The sequence below is a fragment of the Athene noctua genome, chromosome 14, assembly GCF_965140245.1.
Source record: "Athene noctua chromosome 14, bAthNoc1.hap1.1, whole genome shotgun sequence".
Lineage (NCBI taxonomy): Eukaryota > Metazoa > Chordata > Aves > Strigiformes > Strigidae > Athene > Athene noctua.
Window position 1 is genome coordinate 19,968,795 of NC_134050.1, and position 6,000 is coordinate 19,974,794.

Genomic DNA, 6,000 nt, shown 5'->3' on the forward strand with positions numbered 1-6,000 from the left:
GATGTCTCATGATTCAAATTCATAATGACAATCAAACCAGAGCTTTTAATCTATAATGCTACAAAGCATTAAGACAGACAGATCCCTGCAAGCATCTATAAGCCAGTCATGGAGAAATATAATTAATTGACACTTATAAAGCTAGATGTCATATCTCAATATGAAAAAAAATTGGATTCTTCTATAAGTGTGGCAAAGAAGTTTCAATGGGGTGCTCTTCTCCCACTCTCCCTGCTATGCGTTACATATCTTGCATATTTAGAAAATTTTTGGAACAAACCATTAGGTTTTATTCAAGTGCTCCTGATGTGTATCTTTACTCGCACACTCCCTTTTTGAGCCACGTAGCACAGCTCTGCACTTAAGAGTCTTAAAAACATAGGCTTTGCTAAACCAGATTAAACTGCAAATGGAGTCTGGCTCAGGGAAAAAAAAAACACAACACCCTAAAAAGAAAAAAAGATCAAGCTTCAACACAACCAAGTTCTTGGTAAAGACTTCTAACTTCAGTAAGAATCTCGCCTAAATAGAAGTCTAAACTTTTAGCTAAATTCGTGGCTGTTAACAGGGGTGTGTTTAAAAACAATTTACATTGGCTGAAAACACGCAGACTCATCAAAAGCCAGTCAGTCTATGATGTAGCTGAAAAAAAAAAAAAAGAAAGAAACACTAGGAATTTTTCAAGTTTCAGCAGTGCGTACGTATGAATTATTCAAACTGAAACTCAATTATATAATACCCTCCCAAAATCTCAGTTAGCTACAGCAGCACAAAATTCGTGGCGCTGTTTCAAAGGGCAACGCCTGGCAGCACCAGTCCCACAGCAGGGCAGCAGCAGGCTTATTTGTTACACAGGTAGCAGGGATTTACACAGCATGTTTGGATTTACACAGCATATTTAGATTTTATGCAAAACTTGTGTCTGTGTCACTCCTCCATCAGCGGGTGGTGGGAACGGAGCGGGTCCCTGCTGACCCGTCACAGTCACATCCAGCCACTGGGGACGACGGAGCCCAGCCAAAGCCACTGCTGGGGTAAAACCAGGGATAAACCTCCACTTTGTTACCACAGTGACCTTCGTTCCCCTGCTCCCTAGCTTTACAGCAAAGCAATTGAGCACAGGGAGGAAAGGATCTTTTTATTTTTAAAAGCGATTACCACAAACCACAGTTCTGACCAACATATACTTCAATTACATTTCCAAACAGCACGCATTTCTTCACTGCTGTGGAATAAAACAACCACCCATGTTATTTGCACCCTGCTACCCCAAGGAAATATATCCTTTAAGCACAGAGGCAAACAAATCAGCACTTGTGACTTGACAATCTAAACTGACATATTTATGCAGCAAATGCAAGCTTGTACTTTGCTCGGAGGCAAAACTCGGAGTTAAGGAAAATCTGGTATCACAGCAAACAATCAAGTCTTCAAATCCTGTCAGTAAAAGGGTCTGTTTTGTGGATAGCTGGGAACAGACAAGGAGAAACTGAGCGAGATGAAGTGAATTTGAGATTTTAAGCAGTCACAAGTCTTACTTTACAAACAACCCTTTCCAAACTGGGCAGCTGCTCTTAAGAAAAAAAACACGGAAAACAAAATTGACTATACACCTAATATGAGAGCTTGTTCTCTTATTTTTTTAAGAACAATAAGCACCATTTCCAAGGCTTTTTTCTTACGGGAGACATTTCAAACAAATTAGGACTGTGAAACACAAACACATTCACCACACACTTCAGAGAGCTCACCCACCTGTACAAAAGCTCAGCTTTCATTCCAGCACTTACCACATCAGAATTTTTCTAATCCCCTCCCCCCCAAGATGGAACGGGCAGATGCAAAAGAGATAGGAAGCATTTTTATTATTATTATTATTATTATTATTATTATTATTATTATTATTATTATGTAAACCGAGAAGTTTGGTTAAGATGGAGATTGTAGTGACTCCTCTAAGGCAAACCTTAACTATGCACTTCTGTAACAAAAAAGCCCGGACTGCTAAAAGGCACCCAGTTATCCCTGAAGGCTATTCGAGGCAACTAGAGCTGCTTTCAGTTTTAGGGGTGCCAAGGACCTGCTCTCACCACTGTACCCAACCCCTCGCTGCTTGCTTAGAAAACCCCATGGTGTGCAGCACTCTGCGTGCAGCCCCTCAGCAGCCGAGGGGCTCTCGTCTGCTGATCCTCTCTTCTGCACCCCACTTTGAAGGAAGGCTCTATTCAGTCCCCCGGTACGTGTCCCCAGCAGGCAGCTCACAAACACAGATGTGGGGTGACCTCTGTCTTCAGACTCAATACCACTAACGCGAGGTGTCACCGCTTACAGCAAAACCCATTTCAGCTCCTTGGGCAGGTGCATCACTCGCACGTTTGCAGCCTGTGCACAGCACGTCCAGTATCCCAATTACAGGTTGCACACTAAAGGCAGACACCACACGCCTCCTTAACGTCCTCCTGTTTTCAAATTCTCATTCAGAAGAACCTCACAAGATTTTAATAAAAACACTGAACCGCACAAACAATGAGCGCGTGGCAGCTGTTTGATCCCTTTACATGCACCAGCGCTTCTCCCCAGCCGTGGGTTCCCTTCACAAAGGCACAGCCCCACCAGGGCCAAGGCGGGTTTGTGCCGAGTGCTGTGCCTACTGCAGCACGGGCTCTGCTGCAGCACAGTCGTAAGCCAGGGCTTTGTTATTAAGACAGATTACACTTTTACATGGAGCCGCCTCAAGTCATTTTAATTGTACAATCAAACAGCAATTACAAATACTTTCTTTGAGCCGTATTAGTAATGGGGTTTTCTGTTGGCTTTAAGAACTGAGAAGATTGTTTCCTCCAGAACAAGTATTTATCAAACAAGCACTTCAGTAAACACACCGCTTTTTGAAGTAAGATCCTTATGCATTACCACAAACCGGTATTTTAATGCACTCTGAGTATATTCCAGCTAGAAGGCAAGTGCAGGTTTCTAACCATCAGAGGAGCCACGGTCTGCAAAACACACTCAAACTCCATCTCATTCTGACACGAAGCCGATGGAGCCACCTACAAAAGCAAGTGACTCTTCCAGCCATGTGCACCTTCCTTTCCAGCACCAACTTCTTGCAGTAGTTTCCAGTTCTTAGAAACAGAAGAGCTACTAGACAAGGCATTTATTTTAACCTGCTTGGGTAACATTCAGGATTATACACAGGCAAAGAAAACAAGTCAGCTGGATTTTCTCACAGGGTGGTTTTGAATGCTGATCTAATTTCATGGGCAATTATTGAGCAGTCGTGTTCCAGAGAGCACTTATAACTAAATTTAAGTCTACTAAATATTCAAACCCATGAGCTTTCGGTTCTCGCTGGCACATCTGCTTTATTTTATTTATTGTTGGTTTGTTGGGAATTTTTTTGAGGTCTTTTGGTGCTGCTTTTTTTTTTTTCCCCAAATTGCCCAAACAATTTAATTTCCTCTGGAAAACCAGCATCACACATCAGAGCACATCTGGCTTTGTTTCCAATTTCATACGCTTCATAGAAAGAAAAAAAAAAAGTTGTCAAAATCATGGTTGTACCCAGTTGGAAAACATCTGGATATGGTGTGACTAGTATCTGCCACCACCACATTCCACAGGCAAAGTAAGAACTAGGCAGGGAAAATATTCAGACTAACAAGAGACTCCTACAGCCTAGTGCCGCACAGTGCCAATCCAGCATGCAGAGGGAGCTTTAAAAAAGCCCTCTAAATCTAAATTTAGATCCAACTTTCCCCTGTTTTAAGTTACAAAAATATTAACTCTTAAATAGCACTATCAGAACTGTCCAGGCAACAATTTAAATAATGGAAGTGCCTAAGAACCTAATAGATAAGGCATGGAAAATTAATCCCAGGGTAGGTAAGAAAGCACTTATCTTTCTCCCGTGCTGGCCCTGCCCTAAATTTAGCCATGCTAAATTCCAGGACCAAAACCGTCCACCAAAGCTTCCCCAGGAGCTGACACTGAACTTTTTGGGGAGTTTAATGCAAACAAAGCAACACACAGGCTTTGCAAAGATACTTTTCGGAAGTGCGGGATCTTATGCAGAGGAGCTGCTGGGTGTTTGTACCTCTGTATTCCAAGCAGCAGCCGAGCTCTATGCAATTCCCAGCCTGCAATTCCCTGAAGCCCCTGTCTCCATTTCCAGCTGTGAACCACGGTCCAACACTGCACATCCTCCTCTTTCTTAACAGGCTCTTTTCTCAGGAAGAGTCACTGGCGAGTTCCCTTTCAGCATCAGTCCCTCACACCATTCCCATCAGCTTGCCCTGCTGTTTATGGGCACAGCTGGGATTAAAAAAAAACCAACACCATACACCACTACCTCCCGAAAACCCCAAAAGCTCCTGCACTTTTATGTTTGGGGTTTTTTTTTAATTTTGTGCATAACCATAACAAAAAGTAAAGTACCAAGAACTACTGACTTTTACGAAAGGAAGTAACACAGCGAGCACCTCTGTAATACATCCATGCAACAACCGGCTGGAAAACCAGCGACTAACGCTACAAAAAGCACACCCACCCCCCTGAACACGGGGTGCCCCACAAAGGGCAACAATTCCACAGCTTAAAAACCTGTCACTCAGCACAGCTCCCTCAAACCACAGTTTTTAAGCGTAAAGATGCTTCTGCAATAAGCTAATGTGCGTTAAAAAAACCCAAACAAACAAACAAAACAAAAACCAACAAACAAAACGCTTGCACGGAAACCTCATCTCTCCATGTTAGACGAGAGGCCCACTGGCTTCACTGTAGGAGGCTGAACAGCTTACAACTTCTTCAAAGGCGCTCACGCGAGCGCCACAAACAAGGGGAAGAGGGGGCGGGGACGCCGCCAGAACCATTTCGTTTTATTTAGTACCTCTTCTTCGCAGCGGCGAAGCGCGCTCCAGGCTCCGGATCGCGCCCCAGCACGGGGCCGCCGCCGCCGCGGGGGTCCTCCCCGCACAGAGAGACGCCGTCGCCGCCTGCTCAGCCACTTAGACCCCGCGGGACCGATTCCAGGAGAAACCCGGCTCTCGACAGCCCGGAAAACACCCCCGGGAGGAGGCCGGGCCGGGCCGGGCCGGGGGCAGCCCCCCCACCCCCGCAGCGGCGCCGCTCAGCCGCATCTTCCGACAGCCGCCAGGCAGCTGCCGCCAGCGATTACTCAGAAAATAAATCAATAAACAAGTGCGTTTATCAGAAGAAAAATTAAGGAGATATAAACAAACCCGAGCGCGGCGGGGCAGTTTCCCTCCGGAGCTGGCAGCCCGCCGCGGCAGGGGACAGCCGCTCCATGCAACCCTCGCCCCAGCCCCGCCGCCGCCCCGGCAGGCCCCGCCGCCGCGCCCCCGTCCCCGGGCACTCACGCAAGGAGAAGGCCCCGGCGCTCACATCACCGGGCCCGGCCGGCGGAGCGGGTCTCAGGGCCGGAAGCCCCCTCTGCCCGGAAGCGCTGCGGGAGCACTTCCGGGTCACGGCGGCGCCGGCGGGAGCGGCCGCGGGACTGAACCACTGTGCGGCGGGGGGGGCGGGAAGGAGAGAGGCGACGGCGTGAACCATTCGGGGCACGGGGAGGAGAAGGGCCGCGGGGCCGAACCGCCCCGCGGGGAGGGGCCGGCGGGCAGCGCCGAAACTGGGGGGGGGGAGTTTGGGGGGGCGCCCCCCGCATCCCGCCGCGGCCTGTCCCGGCCGCGGGGACTCGCTGTCCCCGTCCCTTGGGCCGCAGTCCCCACGCTTGGGCCGGGTGGAGCAGGGGCGCAGATGGCACCGAGCCGTGCGGGGGTCGAGGCCTGCGGGGGGGGCTGAGCCCGCCAGGCTGCCCCCGGGCCCGGCGGGCGGGAGGGGGCCGGGCTGCCCCCTCCCCGTGGAGGGGCTCAGCAGGGCTGCGCCGGCAGCCCGCGAGGTCACGGATCGCTTTTCCATACCTCTTACATACCCATCTGAACATCGCGGCTCGGTTGTTTGGGTTTTGGGTTTTTTTTATTCCCT

At 48.7% G+C, this 6,000-nt stretch overlaps 1 protein-coding gene across 4 annotated transcripts in view; it reads right to left on the reverse strand.

The window, feature by feature from the left end:
* Positions 1 to 5,471, reverse strand: part of PHRF1 (PHD and ring finger domains 1) — a 32,470-nt gene extending 26,999 nt beyond the window's left edge. For 3 of the 4 annotated variants that reach the window (XM_074917866.1, XM_074917867.1, XM_074917864.1), the window contains exon 1: positions 5,379 to 5,471. The gene's annotated coding sequence lies outside the window, so the exon portion shown is untranslated. Of the gene's footprint in view, positions 1 to 4,888; positions 4,988 to 5,378 lie in introns of those variants that run through there. The other variant, XM_074917865.1, reaches the window with a different exon arrangement.
* Between the last annotated feature and the right edge of the window lie 529 nt (positions 5,472 to 6,000).